Here is an 18,724-nt window from a genome sequence, read left to right as displayed (position 1 = left end):
AGTGGCTTCAGTGTTGCAGTGAGCACGTTGTGTATCATCCAACCATCCCCAAACAATATACCAGAGAAGTGTAGATTTAATCACCAAACAGCAACCTCTAAATATTACATGTATCTGGTTAGATTCAGGAACAGAAAGGCTGTATCCTAACTTAGTTTTGTTTAGTGAAGGTGTGTGGTTTTGTGTGCTGCCTGCATCCCATGGATGGGGCTTTGCTTGTTTGTGCGGACCAGTTACTGGTATGGACCGGGGATTGGGGACCCCTGTCATAGGGCAGTAATGCAATGTCATTCACAAGATGGGAATGAACCAGAGTAAACCCACAATTAAGCTACATATTCCTCTGCATGATTGCATTATAAGAGATTGCCCAAACAAGCAATTCTTAGTCATACTAGTTAAAGATTTTAAGGTGGTTTTGACAAGCTATAATTCACTAATAATTCACAGCAGTTTTATTGTGTTACGGAGCCATCTTCAGTTTACCTTATCTCCTATGGAAGTCCTAATCTGTATTCCTAAGGAAATAAAAGGATACTTGACCATTCCAGGTCAATCACTCTTTGTTGGTAAAATCCATCCAGGAGGTGACACAAGGTTCGGTTAAGATGTTGGTAATCAGTAATCAGTAGCTTGTTTTGCAAGAGATAGTGGTATATCCCTTCCTCAAGAAGCAGTCCCTCACCCCAACCATTTTGGATGCTACCAGCCAATTTATAACCTTTCGAGGGAAATATGTTGAGAAGGCAGGATGCCTACACTTCCAACTGGGTTCCATAAAGTATGCTTACCAGTGGAAGTTTGGCCAAGAAAGGCCTCTTGATTTAAGGAACCCCAATTTCTTTGGACATTCATATTACTGCAGTTGGTATTTGTTTATTCATATCCAGTTCTCTCCTAGCTACAATCGGACAATGCTTTCTCTTCAAAACTAGAGCAATCCCATCCCCATTGGTAATGTGTGCGTCTGTATGCGTGTGTGTGTACTGTACATAGAGAAAAATGAAAAAAGGTATTTATGTCAATATTCAGGAACAGAAAGGCTGTAGAATGGAATGAGAATATCACGAAATATTTGCTGGAGAATGGAATGAGAATATCACGAAAAAGGCAATCTTTCAGGTATTGGGGAAGAAAGCATCTAGCAGGACAAGACAATGGCTCTGAAATTGGGATGTGCCTTGAACAGCGCTTCCAAAACAGTGCAATTCCTTCCATAGCCAGAGGTGGTGTCAGTCTTACATTGCAGTTGTGCTGTGAGTGTCTATGATTCTCTAGGACAGTGGTTCTCAACCTTTCTAATGCCACGACCCCATAATACAGTTCCCCATGTTGTGGTGACCCCCAACCACTTATACATCACCGAGTGCCAGGGGCGTGGCTAAAGAAAAGAGGCAAAAAATGGCGGACAGCCTTGTTTGGCAACCCCTGTGAAATGGTCGTTCGACCCCAAATGGGGTCCTGACCCACAGGTTGAGAACCACTGCTCTAGGAGTTGTTTAGATCTTGGCAGGCTGAACTGATTAAATTTTGGCTGTCTACTTCTGAGAAAATATTGTAATGGAGCTACAGGGCAGATATTTTCCAACTGACTGAAATTCCCACCAGATGCCCTTCTAGTGCCCATGCCCTCCTTCCCAGTTCTTCTGAGGGAGTTCTCTGCTACTTCCACACGCATACTCCAACAAGGGCTAATTGTTGCTTTGTTAGTTTTGTCTCTCTCCCACTCTCACATACACACACTTTTTAACAGCAAATTTGGTGGGAAGAGAGCAAGGATGGAAACCTGGTGCCATCTGGCTGTCCCTCTTGTCTTCTACCATTGACTGGCTAGAACAGTGGTTCTCAACCTGTGGGTCGGGACCCCATTTGGGGTCGAACGACCATTTCACGGGGGTCGCCAAACAAGGCTGTCCGCCATTTTTTCCCCCTTTTCTTTGGCCATGCCCCTGCCACCTGGTGATGTATAAGTGGTTGGGGGTCACCACAACATGGGGAACTGTATTATGGGGTCGCGGCATTAGAAAGGTTGAGAACCACTGGGCTAGAAAGATCAAAAGCATGAAAAATGATGGATCAGCACCATGTTTGTGTTAAAGTGTGCTATGACAAGGGTATTTATGCAGGTATTCACATACAATATTCAATACAGTAACTTTGATATTTTAGCCCCTTGCTTAAAGGCAAAAATGAAAACTTTGATTGGGAACAGTCATAGTTTTTAAAAATAATAATAGTGAGATAGGCATATTAAGGCAAAAATTCACTGATTGTGACTAACCAGTCAGACAGCTTTACTCAGATTTCAGCTTTCCAGTTGGGTGAAGTAAGCAGTGAGCAAGATTCCCTGGAGGCATAGCCTTAGGGGTATTCCAGGAGCAGCTCTCCAGTGATATGGCTTCACTGGATGGGGAAGCTCAGAGGCTTCTTGCTCTTAAAATGATTACAGTAGCATCAACACTGTCTGTATTTGAAGTTGTGTGAATCTTTGGTGACGGTTTACTAATTTACTCAGTTTTCGTCTTGCCAAAATCTTGTAATTCTTAGTGGTTTGAATAGAATTAAGGCAACATACAGCTCAAATTGCAATAACAAAATTGAAGAGTGATAAAAAAAATGGTTACAACAAGAAGTTGTGAGGTTACTCTTAGAAATAGTTCCATTTTTAATAGCTTTCTAAATGGTATCAAGGTGGGAGTAATCTGAACTTGGTCTTTAATTGATGATTAATTCTTAGGGAAAGAAACAACAGGCACATTATTGCTTAGAAGATGCTATTAGTGTGTGACAGTATCTCAGTTTTCATATTGGCTTTTAAGGAAAACATCAGCTCTGAGCCTCTGGAATACGTAACTTAACATGCACACTGAAAGCATATGCAAGCTCATAGCTTGCATTTGGTGAAAAAAAAATCAGTCGACTAGTTAAGATGGCATTTCATTGAAGAGGAGCAACAATCTTCACTGGGTTTGTGGCTGTCCTGGGTATTTTGCAATGTGATTAGATGACTCATGTGATCAGAGGGGCTTGTATTGTTTATTGCTTTGTGCAAGTCAGTCTGGAGCCTCATGAGAATCACTGCTTGGCTATAACTTCTGGCCAGGCATCATAAAGAGAATTGCCCACCTGAAATGCAAGGGAGTTTTGCAGCCCCTTCCTCTTGATAGCTGTCCTTCCTGTGGCACAAGGGCAGTTGAGAAAGCACCCCTAAAACACAAGGCAGCATTGAGAATATCCTTGGAGACAAACAGTTGCTGGGGATGAGATGGGAAAAGAGTGCTCATACAGTAAAGTAACAATCCCTCTCTCTCAAATGACTTTCAAGTTCATATTTAATTCTGCCTTGCTTTTTAAAAAAAATTCATGTGTGTAGTTTTACTATTTAATACTCATGCTTGTGAGCCATCCGTTGACCTAGCTATGGCAGTTATATAACGAGGATGAGCAAAGCAATGTAATCTTAAGCCATCCAGTTAACTGAACCACAGTCATTAAAAACAGTCAGCGTTTTTAAGTGAAAAATTCTTCCACCACAAGGCAAAATTAAAATTTAAGCCACAATTGGGAGCCAGTCAGAACTGAAAATAATAAAAAAAAGTGGAAAAAATTACTTTCTGGAGGGGAAGAAGACTCAGGCAGGGGAAGATGCTTAATAGGCACATGTGTAGTGACGCCATTCTGCCTTGTTAAAGGGTCAAGCTGAGTCCATCTCAATCCATCACCCTGCCTTGACAAATGGCTTCTGCACATGTCCTGTGTATTTGCAGAAAGGCAGTGGCGCATTCCCATGGCTCCAAAGAAGGAAGCTGTTTAGAAGCCATGTGCTGGTCACAGCTGTGCTGAGACAACGTACCCCTCTGAAGCTTTGCATAGCCCCTAATGCGTCATCCTTCCAGAGCACCTTGGCCCCATCAACACCATTCCTCCTGAGATGTATTTGAGTATTAGTAGCTCGGGTTGGTAGTTGGGCTGTTGGTTTGATCTCCGATCTTGGCGATTTAGCTGCAAACGTTTTGTCTGCATTGGGGGGGGGGATATTTTCAGTGCGCTTTGAATTGTGCTCGTCTGTCAAAGTACTGACCTTTAAATTGGTGTGGGTGTTGTTTGTCCGGATGTTTCTGAGTCATGATCTGGTTTCAGAGTGTTTGATTGGCTGGTTGTTTTTGCTGGGCCATGGTGCTTGGTGTTTTAAGTATCGTCTGTGTGATGCAAATGGTGTTTGTTTGTTGGTCATGGTCTGGCTTCGGGTCTGGTTTTGGGTTGTTTGTTTGATTGGCTGGTGTTGTCGAGCCATGGTCTGGTTTCTTGTGGTTGTAACCCCACCACACAGCAAAAATCACAATGCCCCACAAGAAACCAGACCATATCTCGACAACAACAGCCAATCAAACATGCATCTAGGTAGCACATTCTTCTCTTAACATATTTCTAAACCTGATTATCCCTTATGAATGACTCAAATCAGCTTCTGTAACCAGGGCAAATTCCAAATCCAAGAAGGCTTTGCTGCCTGTTTTACCACAGGTAGCCATCTCATACTCAGCTAGGCTTCCTTAGCAAAGATGGGGCCCAACAAGTACTGAATCAAGCTTTAAAAGTTGACAGTAGAACCTTGAACTGGTCCTAGAATTAAGCTGAGAATCACCACAGCACAACTCTGTGTTTCCTCTAGTAAAGACCCATAAAGCAAGGATCCACAACCCCCGGCCTGTGGACCAGTACTGGGCCGCAGTCTTGTAGAAAACGGAAGGACTTTTACGAATTCCAGAGGGTTTTAGCAGAGAGATTTATTGCGCAGGTTCAGAAGCAAAAGCAACCAGCAATTCTGAACCCTGAGGGCGGGTTCAGACTTCAGTTTTATACTTTCTTTTTCTCAGGAACAAAGGACTACACATTGCAATACACATTGTAATATATTAAGTCCGTTTCTCACAGTATACAATGGAGAGTTTGCTACATACATTGTATCCAAGTGCAATGCGCATTAGGTTAGTCACATACTACTGACACAGCATTATTCCAGTAATTATGCAGACACATCATTATTCTAGTGATTGTTCATTAATCCACATTAGTAGCATGCCAGCAACCAGTCCGCACAAACAAGCAAAGCCCCATCGGCGAGATGCAGGCAGCACACAAAACCACGCACCCTCCGGTCTGTGGAAAAAACTCTCTCCACGGAACCAATCCCTGGTGCCCAAAAGGTTGGGGTCCTCTGCCTTAAAGGATCTCACTGCTGTGTTCTAGATAAACTGATTCTGAGTTGGAATTGCCACAGATGAATGATGTTCTTAATCATTTCCTCCAAATAAGTAATAATTTATAACTGATTCTTAACAAAGGCTGCCAGCTGCCCATGATTCCTAAACTTTATTTTTGTTTAATTTTTAAAACTAGGTCTAGATCTGCAGTATGCAGTTACCCATGAACAGCCGGAGTGTAGCCTAAAGCTTCATCCCTATGTTTAAGAATTAATTACAGTCTATTTGGCAGACATGCCCATTTATTTTCCCTTGGCTTGTTCTTTTATTTGCCAAATCTCATTAGATAGGCACTTGTAAATGCTTGAGTAAATCTAATATATTTATTGAAAGCTTATTGAATAGGGCCATATATGTCAGGTACAAGAAACCAGGAGCTGGGTTAGAGTTCAAAAATACTGTGAATTTATTTCATGCTACCTATACACAAGAATCTGATCTACTAACAGTCAAGGCAAATTGGCACTAGATAAGGAAATCATGGGGGAGGCTGGACTCAGGTCTCTTGTAGGAGCATAGCGACTCCAAACTGATGACGCATTTGACCCTGCTTTCGGGCTCAGGCTGGTCATCTCCTACATTGCAGTGCTTCAGATTCAATTCCAATTGATGTTTCAAAGGCAAATGATATACAGGTCCTCTACTCTTTAAAGCAGCTGCATCTTTTCTTAGGATTACATGGCAACGATGGAAGGCAGCCATGTGATCCCCAAAGAAGACACAAGAGGTCATTATATAGTCTCCAAAGCACTTTTTAAGAATTAATTCCAAAATGGCATAAAGTTCTATTACTCCATAATTATCACAAAGTTCATTCAGAACATAATCAGAATTAATTGGAATTCCCACATGGAACTAATTTTGTCCTTCATAGACTAGCTACTTTCTCTTTGTTTTCACATGCAGCATTGCTGCTGGTATACTGTACATGAAGCATGGGTTTTTGGTTTTTTTTGCTAAGTTCTTTTTATGGTTCTATGCTTTCAGGAAATGGATTTTGAACAGAGCACACCTACCTTCCACAAATTGCCTGGAAGTCTCAAGCCCGTGTTAGGCAAAATAGCACTTGTAGTCTATCAGTGGCTTGATGAGCTTGGTGATGTTACAGAAGCTTCCTAGAACCTTTTGCATCATAACACTGTAGGAAAGCAGTCAACTCTCAGTTGCATTTAAATCACATTTTAAATGTAAAAATTCCAGATTCTTGAACTGAGTGATGCCTGAAGATGAAAGTCAATTAACACAGAAACAGGCCAGATCTTGATTTACTACAAATATATGTTCAGTAATGATCCTTCTGTTGTACCAATTAATCTTTTTTTTTTCAATTGGGATTAATGCTAGTTTCAGAAACCTCCTTTGTTCAAACAGTGCAAGGCTATGGCTACACAGCAGTTAGTCCCATTAACTCTTCTCAGATAGGAAGATGTAAATCCAGAAAACTGCTTCTTGTGCAGGTCATTGTTGCGGTGCCTGTCCTCCGCAATAGCATCCCCCAGAGATCTGTCTGGCTCTCACTCTGATGATGTTCTGAAAGGCATTGAAAACCTGGGCTATTCTCCCAGGCCTGGGCATAGGTTGCTGGTGAGCCCCAGTAAGATTCTGTAATGCTATATGGCACACACACACACACACACACACACACACACACACACACACGCACACGGCATACACAAACACATATACACCTCTCTAGATGTGTATCATTTTTCTATTTTATTTTTCTAGGTATTATAATGTAAATTGTGCAGAGTCACTTGGAATCAGGTATTCTTTGTGTCTATGTAAATAAATACATGATATAATATGACAAAAGGCCGAGAGAGGAACTATTTTAGGAAACTGCCTGTTAATCTTTTTATCTACTCTGTTAAATAACTCAATGTTACAGAAGAATGAATCAATATTCTAGACTATGCACAACAAGCTGACTTCTCTCTGGTGGCAAAATGTCTTCGTGCTGTAAGCAAAATCTTACGTGATTCCCAACTCAAATGGGGGCACTCAGGGGAAAAAAAAATGTCAAGGAGAAAACGTACTGCTTTCCCCAAATGTATAATGCACTACATAGAACAATCTACAATGTGAATCTCCACCTATACCTAAAAGTGGTTTTTTTTCCCTCCCAAACTAAAGGTAGCTAATTATCCATGTGAATATTCTAAGGCTTAAGAGGAATCTGCTTCAAAAGAAACATGAAGTTTTTTTTAAAAAAGCATTTCGTTTGTTTTTCTGTTTGAAATATAGTGCAAGTTAATTGGAGAGACAGAGATATAGAGTCCAAGGGGAATTAAATGGTAAGCTAACAAATGTATCTTTAATTCCCAATGCTGGAGAGAGGAGTAGGTAAAGTGTTATTTTTAAAAAAATCAAAGTTGATCTTATATAATAATAATACATAATCTTGTAGGGGATATGGGGGGATTTTGACCTCAGATACGGTGATACGGTACAGATATGATTAATGGGAGGTTGCAGCAAATTTTAAAACAGTTGAGTTGCATACATGTGATGGAAGACTTCAGGAGATTTAATGCAGATTTCTGCATTATGTTTTGATTTGCTTCGGTTTGGATGCTAGGAATACCCAATTGTTCCCCTAGTGCAGTGGTGGCGAATCTATGGCATGCGTGCCAGAGGCGGCACTCAGAGCCCTCTCTGTTGGCATGGGCGCCACCGCCGCCAGCAGCAGTCCATCAGGCCGCACCTGCCGCCCGGAGCAGGAGCCCTGCCCAGCACAAAGGAGGCGAAGCGGCCGACTAGCAAGCTCGAGTAGAGGTGGAAGAGCAGAGGTCACCAACCATTGTTGATTGGTGGACTGGAAGAAAAGGGAGGGGGAAGCATTTTACATGCGTGCATGCATGCATGGGGCCACGAGCAAGCACTTGTTGCAAATGGGGCGGGGCTAGTATCTTCGTGATACTAACCCTGCCCCGTTCTTACGTGGTGCAGTGCCTTGTATCTGCACCCTGCGATGCGGCAGCGGCCATTTTTGCGCCTTGCAGCACGGTGGCCCATTTTTGTGACCCCGGTTTTTGTGTGCCAGAGGTGGCACTTAGAGGTGCCTCCCTGCCCCCCCCGAGGGCACCACAATGCTGATGAGGCCCTGACACTTTGCGATAAATAAGTGGGTTTTGGGTTGCAGTTTGGGGACTCGGTTTCTAAAAAGTTCGCCATCACTGCCCTAGCACTAGTCTGAATCCCAAATAATTTTAAACTTATGAGACTAAAAAAAAGTACCATCAATGATTTTGAACTGTCACTATAATAAGTCTGCATACAGTACTTCATAATACAGATTTAGAATTTGCCCTCAGAGCTTTCACAAGAGAAACGACTGGGTATTTCTGGGTGCAAGGTGAAGGTGGAAACTGCTCTAAAAAAGGGCACCTGCTTCCACTGATGGTGCCAAGGATCATATCACTGGGAAGAAAACACCTGATCCAAGAGGATATATATTCTGTACGAACCACTGTTTTTGATTGTGTCATTCTTTCAACACCGCAAGGTTAACAACTCTAAGCTTCACAAACAGAGGTGACCACTAGATAGCAGCGAAGATACATAGAAACTTCTATTTCTTTGCTCCCACCTGGTGGTCCTTCAGATGTTTACAGCCAGGCTCTAAATGCGAAACAAAAAGTAAAAGAGATCCACTTTTTATTTTCAATCCTTGATTTCTCTCTCTCTGATCCCCTTTACCTCACCTCCAGGATCCTAGATCTGCTGACTCCTCTGCTGTATCTCCTGCTCCTTGCAATAGTTCTGCAAGACTTGTTCTAAAAATATTTCCCTGTGCTTTGATTCCTCTGGCAGAAAGTTGTGTCCCTCTGGCACTTTGCACCTTCCCTGTGAATCACGCAGAACCGCGGGAAGGAAGGGGATGGTCACTGATGGGGGATTCCAGTGCTAATTCTAGCCTTGGAGAGAATAGCAAGCTGGATGAACACAGGGTCAAACTAAGCCAACAGGGATGCAAACACATGGCTGGGCTTTGCTCTCACTGATGCCAAGTGGTTGTTCTCTCACTGCTCTTAGGGAGGGGAGAAAATCCAATCTGGGAATTACTCAGATTAAGGTTGGGGGATGATTTCAAGGAAAGAAAGCTAACACTATTAATGACTCCATACTCTCACTATGCCAAACAGGACTATAATGAGCTTAAGACAATAAAGAGGGCTACTCATTTTTTTATCCCTTGGGAGGACAAGTGACAAAGAGGGGTTGAGAAAGAAATGTGGTTTGTATCTTTATCTATGACAAGATGAGTTGGCTGAGCACAGACTACTCCTTTGATAAAAATTAGGTGGACACTGCTGACCTCACAATATGCAATTTTTGTGGGCAAAGGTTTTAGTGCATAGGTCCCTGTCTTGTCCACAGAGACTTTATTTGGGTGAGGTAGTCTGGTCCAAACATTCTCATTTTTAAGTAAAATTATCTTGCAGTTTTGGGTGTGTTGTTGCTCTGATATGTTTAGATAGTTGTATGGGTGATGCACTGTATTCCTGTTCATTGTGTTTTCTTCAATATTGGAAAGGACGACGACGACGATTATTGTTATTATTATTATATTTATAATCAGCCTTTACTTTGTACAACTCAAAGCAGCATATATAAGGTTACTGCTTCTTATTTTTCTCACAATAACCAGCCTGTGAGCTGGGCTGGGCTGAGAGAGGGACTGTCTCAAGGTCACCTAAGTTGGCTTTTGTGGCTAAGGGGGGGGGGGACTACTAGACCTTACAATCTTCTGTACTGCATCAGACTTCATCAATTCATTGAAAGACAAAGGGCTTGTTGGTTGTTTAAAATAGTATTTTTTTTAAATATTGTTTGTTGTTCAACAACAATTGAACTTCTTATGGGAACAGAATCAACTGCTATGTTTTAGGATGATAAGGAGCAGGGATTATTTTATCATCCACTTTTCTTTTGTGGAAATCAAAATAGAGTTTGTAAGACAATCTGGAAATCTCATGATCATATTCTGCACTTGTTTAGCTTCATTGTGAGGATTGAGTCATCATGAGCAGTTGGACTGTGTCCTGCCTGGGATGCCTGGGAATAACTAGTGCATTGGAAAGAGCTCAAGGTGAAAAAAAACAACAACCCAAAGCTCCCACAATAGAGAATACAGTGTCATATAACCCTGGTAGTTAATTCCCAATGTTTTATTTCTATTAGAAGGAATGATGACTCTTAACTTGGCAGAGAATGGAGACCAGGAATAGGAAACCAGGAACAAATAACTTCCTCTGTTTGCAGAAGGATGCTCTTTCTTTTTTTAAACATAATACACAATCTATTAGGACAACTTTGCAGGATGGGCAAATTCTGTCTTCACCCTTAACAGCTGACAAGTACAGATAGTTTAGTGACCGTTTGAAATTATGACACTGAAAAAAGTGACTTTTGATTGTTTTTCACACTTAAGACCATTGCAGCGTCCCCATGGTCAGGTGATCAAAATTCAGAAGCTTGGCAACTGCTTCATATTTATGACGGTTGCAGTGTCCCGAGGTCATGTGATTTCTTTTTGCGAACTGCTGACAAGCAAAATCAATGGGGAAACCAGATTCACTTAACAAAGTGCATTACTAAATAACGGCAATGATTCATTGAACAACCTTGGAAAGAAAGGTCGTAAAATGGGGCAAAGCTCACTTCACAGATGTCTTGTTTAGCAACAGAAATTTTGAGCTCAGATGTGGTCATATGTCAAGGACTACCTGTATTGAGAGCAATGCCGTGTTCTTTTTCTTCTGAAGCCAGCTCCGGACTCTAAGGAATAGTAATTTATTTATTTAAATTTACTGGCCACCCAAATCCAGCAATCTTATATATTCTGGTGCCCCTTCTCTCCTCTAAAAAAGAGTAAAAGGAACCTAGTTCAGGAAATTGAACCAAGAGTAGAAAGCCTAGCTGATGATTAAGAAATGAAGAAAAGAACATAATACTTTTCAATAACCCTCCCAAGGCCAGGAAAATATTATAGTGGGTAGGTCAAAGACCAGAGACGTTAGAAGTAAAATCAAATGAGATCCCAAATCTGGGATGAGGCTAGATGGGATGCCTGTCAGTAACGATCTGATATTAACAAAATTGCTATATATTGCAGACAGAAAGCAAAATCTATCGATTACTGTTTTAAGTAATACGCTTTTGTTATGGGACCTTATGAGTTGGTTTGGTGTGGTTAAAAGCCAACCATTCAGAGAAGCTTCTGTCAGAGATTCTGACTTGGCATTATTTTCTTAGCTCTTCGACCTTGAGTAAACTGTGAACTACAGCAGCAATTGTGTGCGGAGTATGTGAAACCAAAAGCAAGACAGCCATGAGGCTGGAAAGTTCAACATGAACCAGGTGACCCACTCTAACTCTTCAGAAAAGGGGGTCAGACTGATTTTATGTATTTGTTATTAAACTTATAGGCCACTCATTTCACCACAGGTGACTCTAGGTGGCTTCCAATCATTCAATAAAAATGCAGTGAAAACATTGAAACAATAAACAATAGAAGTCCTTAAATTTAAATTTTAAATTTAATATTCAGTTAAAATAAAATTGATCAATCCAAACTGATTGTTATACTCTTGGTGCTTCCAGTACATACAGTTCCCTAATTACCCATAGTGTGTTTTATTTGGGGGCTGGTGGTTCACAATGTTTTTACTAGCAGTTTGGGAGATTGCCATTGTTTCCCTACAAACACAGCAGACTGTGGAGAGTCCAATCAAGCTAGGACCACTGAAAAGTTTCCTCAGAGAGATCTATGAACTTACAAAAACATTACTATTATTGAGGACCTGTATTCTGAGTTTCTACAAAGAGGCCTAAATTACAGTCATTATTTCTTTTATGGTTTACACCTCTACATGCTTTACTCATACAAGAAAAATGTAGGATGATACCCCAACCTTACTAAGAGATCAATGGCTGTCTCTTGATACAGAGTGTATTTTACTTTTCGATTTAATTCACTATGCCTATTGGTTCACAGTCTGATGTTTAAACAAAATGGTGCTTTAAGTAACTTACAATAAGTGAATGTAAATGATTCTGAAGGATACAGAATGAAAAAAGCCAATATAGTCTCTCCCTCTTTTTAATGAAATGTCTTGCTCTGCAGTCATATATCTAAAACCAATTAAATTGCACCATAAGAGAATCTTAAAGAATAAATTTGATGGCGCCTTGCAAACACACATACACCCTTCTGAGAGAGTGCTCTAGGAAAACGTTGAAGAGGAAATATCAATATTAAACCATTAAAGAAAAGCCCTTGAAACCAGTGGCTCTGCTTAGCTTAATATATAGCAGTACATTTTCACAAACATCTGGAGTAGTTAGGAGTAGGAGTTTGGGATCAAATTTGCTTGTAAAGTTCTTTCTCAGTGATGGTGATGGATATAAAGGAAGACAATGCATATACCTTGTCATTCATAGTTTTGGATTCCCTATGTTCATATGTATCAAATCTTATCAGACCTTTCTGGTGGCTAATAGTGGTTAGAATGCAGTATTCAGGCAAACTCTGCCCACAGCCAGGAGTTTGATCCTAACCAGCTCAAGGTTTAACTCAGGTTTCTATCTTTCTGAGATGACTAAAATGAGGACCCAGATTGTTGGGGGCAATATACTTTTAAAGCACTATGCAGAAATATATAAGTCTAAGTGCTTTCGCTATTGCTAACATAGAAAAAATCCAAATTTTCCAAAACAATTGGACTTTAGAGCTTTGCAATTATAAGAGGTGGCCAACGTGCTGATTCTAAGACAGTCCATGAGATGAACTGTTCAATGGACAATCTTGCCATTCAAACCTCCAACTCTAATTAGCTTTTAGAGCTTCTTGAGTGAAAAACAGTGGTTCCTCCAATGTAAAATGTTAATGTTAGCCCAGATATTTTAAGTGCATTGCAGTTGATCAAATTGGATAGCAATCTATTTAAATTCAGTTTCTCAATTTTGAGCTTTATCTCTCGGGATTTTCAATTTAAATTAAACTACTGCTTCAGCAAACTCTGGTTTCAGCAAAATTGCCTGAATGAAAGTGATTTTGACATCCTGATCATTTCCAAGGGCAATTGTTCTTATTTAAACCAGTTTAGGGTGTATCCAGAAAAGGCTGCCAAGTCACTTATTAAATTCATACATTTTGATAGAGAAGATTCAGGAAGAAAACTCTACGTATAAGCCTGTTTATTTTTAGCTGTTGTTTTGGAAAACAATAAAAATGGAGAGCTACTTTAAGAAAAAAGTATTTGGAAAGAATAAACAAACAGTTATCACCAATGAATTTTATCAAAGACTTTCTGCACATCCCATGAAATAATTGCAGTAGGTTCTATCTTGATGTTGCAAGGGTGCTTTTTCCAAAAGGCAACTGGATTTTCTGGGTTCTTTTCTTTGAAAATGTTTTGCTTCTCATTCAAGAAGCTTCTTCAGTTCTAACTGACTGGTGGGGAATGGAAGGATTTATATTCATTGTAGTCATCTGATTATTAGCTCTCAGAATCATTGAGGCCACTTGGGGATTTATCTGTAACCTCAAGTCCATCTGAGAGTGCAAATGGGTGTGGAACTTTCTTGGAACTGCTGAAAGGATTGCATTGTAAATGAGATATGTGGTGTTGTATCCTTCCTCTTCTTTTGAGAGAGAGCTGTTCAATTTTAACAAAGATGGCTTCTTTGACTCCTCTTTCAAACCAGTGGTCCTCCCTCTTCAGAATGTGAACTTTGCTGTCTTCAAAAGAGTGACCCGTATCTTTCAGATTCAGATGGACTGCCTAATCCTGTACTGTGTTATGCTATGTGTTTGTGAATGGTTGTTTTGTTTGCCCAATATACAGGTCTGCTCATATCTCACTGCATTGCATAGCATATATCACATTGTTAGAACCGAAGAAACTTTTTGGATGAGAAGCGAAACGTTTTCAAAGAAACGTTTTCAAAGAAAAAAAATAAGAAAGTCCAGTTGCCTTTTGGAAAAAGCATCTTTGGGACAACCATGACCTGGATGATTGAGAATCTCCATAGACAGGAATTTTTTTCTCGTAGAATGCCCAGAACGGAGTTCTGGCGCCTTTTTTGGGTGGAACCTTGTAGGGTAGGCAAGGCGGGTTGTATGATGTGTGTGAGTTCCGGCACCTTGTTTGTTTTTACAAAAAAGCATTGTCCATAGATATTCTATCTTGATGCTAAAACCATACAGATACTACTACGTTAAGGTGATCAGGTCCTTGATTATAGCAAACAAATCCCTATTGAGCAGGAATTATCTTCTGGAAGCAGCTAAGAAAACACCCAGGTATTCTTTCACATCTACATTCATTAGTGAAATCCACCTGGATCTGGTTTAGAAATTGAAGTTATAGAAGCTTGGTGTATCTCAGCAGGTGGCAGCACCTGGCTGACCTTCTCTGAGTTTGGGCTCAGTTAAGACTTGGACAGCAGACCAGCAGAGAAAATCAGGCATGTAGGCTAGACTGTGTAGTCAAAACGCATCCCAGAAGAACAACTGGCAAAACCTTTCTGCTTTCTTGGCAAGAAAACAGCACTAGGAGTCTGCTAGTGCTGGGGGTGGGGATGCCTTTACTTTTTCAAAGAGTTGTTAATATAAGTCTGCAAACTACCAAATTCAAGTAGTTTCTCATAAACCTTGCCAAGTTCAGTCAAAATATCTCTGTAGGCTTCATACCATTCTACTCTATAGGGAAACCATCTGGCTGTGGTATTTTTCCGTTGTCTCTGTGTAGTGTATAGTCATGCATTAGATTTCTTCCTCCTGAAAAGCTCTAAAAGTAGCTTTTCCTGTGAACTATCAAAAGTTTCGGCTAGGAGAAGAAAGAATCTTATTCATTTTTGTAACATTCTTCTGAATAAATGTCTTCAGGCATTACAAATGTACTATCAATTCTCTAAACTATTGGAGCAAAACGTTTGGCTCAGTGCTGCTTTAGTTTATATGCCAAAATGTTACCTGGGCATTCGCCCAGTTCCTAATATCTCTGCCATAGGCACAATAGAGCAAAAGGTAATTTATTCCATTACATCTTGCAGTTCTTGATAAAAACCTGTAAAAAAAAAATAATTAAATGTATGATATAATGTTTTTTCTTTTTTTTACAAATGTTACATACAAAATGATTTCTCCTGGTTGTATGCCTTATTTACCTACCTACTCAGTAATACAAAATGATGCTGAGCTTTTTTGCCTTTATTTAATTAAATAGAACAGAAAAAAAGAAAGGAAAATTTATATGACAGCACATTATGCATATGTATAGGTTTATAGCATTCTACATAAATGTTTCAATTAAGGATTACTTATTTCATTACAATTTTGTATACATTGTCTATGTCTGTAAGCAACTTGTTTGTAAGTTGCAAATAACACTAGGTTTTCTGTACATTGATTAATTGGGATCATACATTTATTTTTCCAATGTTGAAGAATAAATCTCTAAGCAATAAGGATTGTATGGAGACTTCATTTCAATTGTCCAGCAACAGATGCATATTTAAAAAGAATATGAATATCTGAAAATATTAAATCCTATCTCAATTTATATGTGTACTTACTTCTTCCAAAATATGATAACTGTAGGGCACTGCAAAACCATGTGTTTTAATGACACATTATTCTCATTGTATTTCCAACAATATTACTCATTTCTTTTCTATACAGCTACACTGGTGTTTCAACAATTCTGAAATATTATTTTTGTTGAATAAGCTGCATTCTACATTTTAGTGAACTTTTTCATACAGGTGTTAAGATAGATCTAATTATTTAGACCAAATAGGGATTTAACAATTTCTTTTTTCCAGTTGCTCTTTATAACTTGCATGGCAAATTGATTTATTGGCAAATATCTATAAAGATTATTTATAGGATTTTAAATTTATAAAAATGAGTAATTATTTAAATAATTTATTATAATAGTCTTTGATTCTTAAATAATAATCTTTGAATCTCAAAATGCTGCTGGTCCAAATTAAAATGTAATTATTTGTTACATTTATAGAATATCTACAAATAGATGTTCTAGTTGTAAATATTGCAGTTGCATCTATATGGCAGTTAATTACATTCTGAAGAATTGTGAAAGAAATAAAATAAATGTATGAATGTTGATTTATGTAGGAAGGAAAATATGGTCCCCATCAATTGGTTCAGTAAGCACCACCATTTTTAAAACTGTTTTTTATTTACAAGCTCTCCATACTAATCAAACTGATATCTGCAACTTCTTTCATCAGTCTTTTTCAAACTTTTAACAGTCATAGACCGCTAAAACAATTTGGAAAATGCAGAAACCATCTAATTAAATCAACACCCCTAGTTTTACTTTTTTGTTCTAAAGACAGTGGTGGGATTCAGCCAGTTTGCACCAGTTCAGCAGAACCGGTAGCTAATTTTTTGTTGCCCAGGCCCAGAATGCACTTCTCCACACAGAGAATCAGTTGTTCACATCTTTGAATCCCACCACTGCCTAAAGAGCATGGGAGTTCATAATTTTATGGTCACATTTTTGTAGGCCTTCTGCCCTTTCCATTTTCAAACATATTTTATATGAAAAATATAAGCAAAATCAAAGTATTTACTTGAATTGCTTTATTTTCTCTCTACCATCATATCAACTCTTAACATATTCAGTATGTACTGTTTGAGGATCTCTGAATGCCATGGTGTTAGAAGCAAATGTATTTCTAACACAATGAAAAATATATGAAATCTCATGTTTAGATATTTTTCATTGTGTTTCTTATTTGCCCATTTGGGGGGGGGGTTACCTGGGGGTGTTACAATAGAAACCTTGTGTCTATTTTTAGTTTTAGTTTTCTAAGTGTTTTCACAATATTGTCAGATAAACAGTTTACTAAGCCAGTTTTCAGCCATTGCCATATTCTCTCTCTTCTCAGCTGTTGGGCAGAGGAGGAGGAGGAGGAGGAGACTGAGGCATGCTGATTTTCAGTCTTTGAGGGGAGGTCGGGGGCTGAGGTGGGGAGATGGCTCTTGCAAATTGATTGTCAGCTTGTACAGAAACAGGGTTGAAGCAGTGGTGGGATTCAGCCAGTTTGTACCACTTCGGCAGAATCGGTAGCTAATTTTTTGTTGCTCAGGCCCAGAATGGACTTCTGGAAGCGGCATCCACACAGAGAACCAGTTGTTCACATATTTGAATCCCACCACTGGATCAAAACAGTAAATGATCTCTTCTTGGCTGATTGTTGGCATTCATGAGGTGATTTGGGTAAGGAGACAAGCAAGCAGGCTGGGGTAGTTCACCTTGTAGACCTCTGCAGACCACCAATGATTCATGGATCACTCGTGGAAAAACACTGTCTTAGATGAACAACTTCTACTTCAAACTGTATCAGTAATTTTATTACAAACTTCATTGGTGTTTGATAAACAAAAGTTTTTTTATTGAAGAGTTAAAGGCAGTAGGACTTTGACAGTGATGACATGCCTTAGCTTATTGGTATTAGGATTACACATGTTAACCAAAAGAATTACTATTTTGTAAAAGAAAAGATCACTATTATTAGCTTGTCTTTAACATGGTCATCTTGATGTTGGAGAGTATTGGTGGAATATGACAGGAATAATTTAGATCAATTAATAAAGCCAAATGATGATTTTTTCCATTTAAGGAGCCATTTGCCATTTAATAAAGGAGATAACTATTATTTGCAAGAAAATGCAATATTAACACTAAAAACATTTTTTTTATGTCTAGATACAAACTTTTACCAAGATGCTGAAAAGAGTGACTAATAAATGGTCCTCACACTTACAACCATTGTGGTGATGTGAACAAAATTCAGGCACTTGGCAACCATCATAGTGGTTGCAACATCCGGTGTTCACATGAACACCATCTGCAACCATCCAGAGGCCTTTTGACTAGCAAAGTCAATATGGTAATCTGTATTCACTTAAGGACCTTGTGGTTCACTTAATAACTGCAGTATTTCATTTAATGACTATGGGGGAAAATAGGTGTGGTTCACTTAATGACTGCAACTTTTGTTCCCGTCTCAGTTGTAGTCATAAGTTGAGGACTACGTGTATGGTCTTTCAGCCTTAAGGGCTCCAGAATTCCTTCCATTGTAAAGGATGTAATAGATTCCCTTCTAAAATACTTAGCCTACGATTATTATTTATAAGCAGTTGTTGGATTATACTGAAGTATACAATAGTATAGCAGACACTTGGAATAGGATACTGGAGTGTCTGGTGCACCTATGTCAAAAGATAGTTATTTTGTACCCATGTCATATTTCTATAAATGTAAAATTATAAATAGTTCAGCCAACATATTATATCATATATATTAAACATTGCATCTTTTCTGGAAGAAATTGACCAATCTTTAGGGACAGGGTTAGCAAAATACAGAAGCCACACTTCTATCATAGTGGCTTCCTTTTGGCTAGTGGTTCTT

This window comes from Crotalus tigris, unplaced genomic scaffold (assembly GCF_016545835.1).
Source record: "Crotalus tigris isolate CLP2741 ecotype Arizona unplaced genomic scaffold, ASM1654583v1 scf7180000017716.2861928, whole genome shotgun sequence".
Taxonomy (NCBI): Eukaryota; Metazoa; Chordata; class Lepidosauria; order Squamata; family Viperidae; genus Crotalus; species Crotalus tigris.
The sequence above is the reverse complement of the archived record's forward strand: the minus strand, read 5'-3'. Positions refer to the sequence as shown.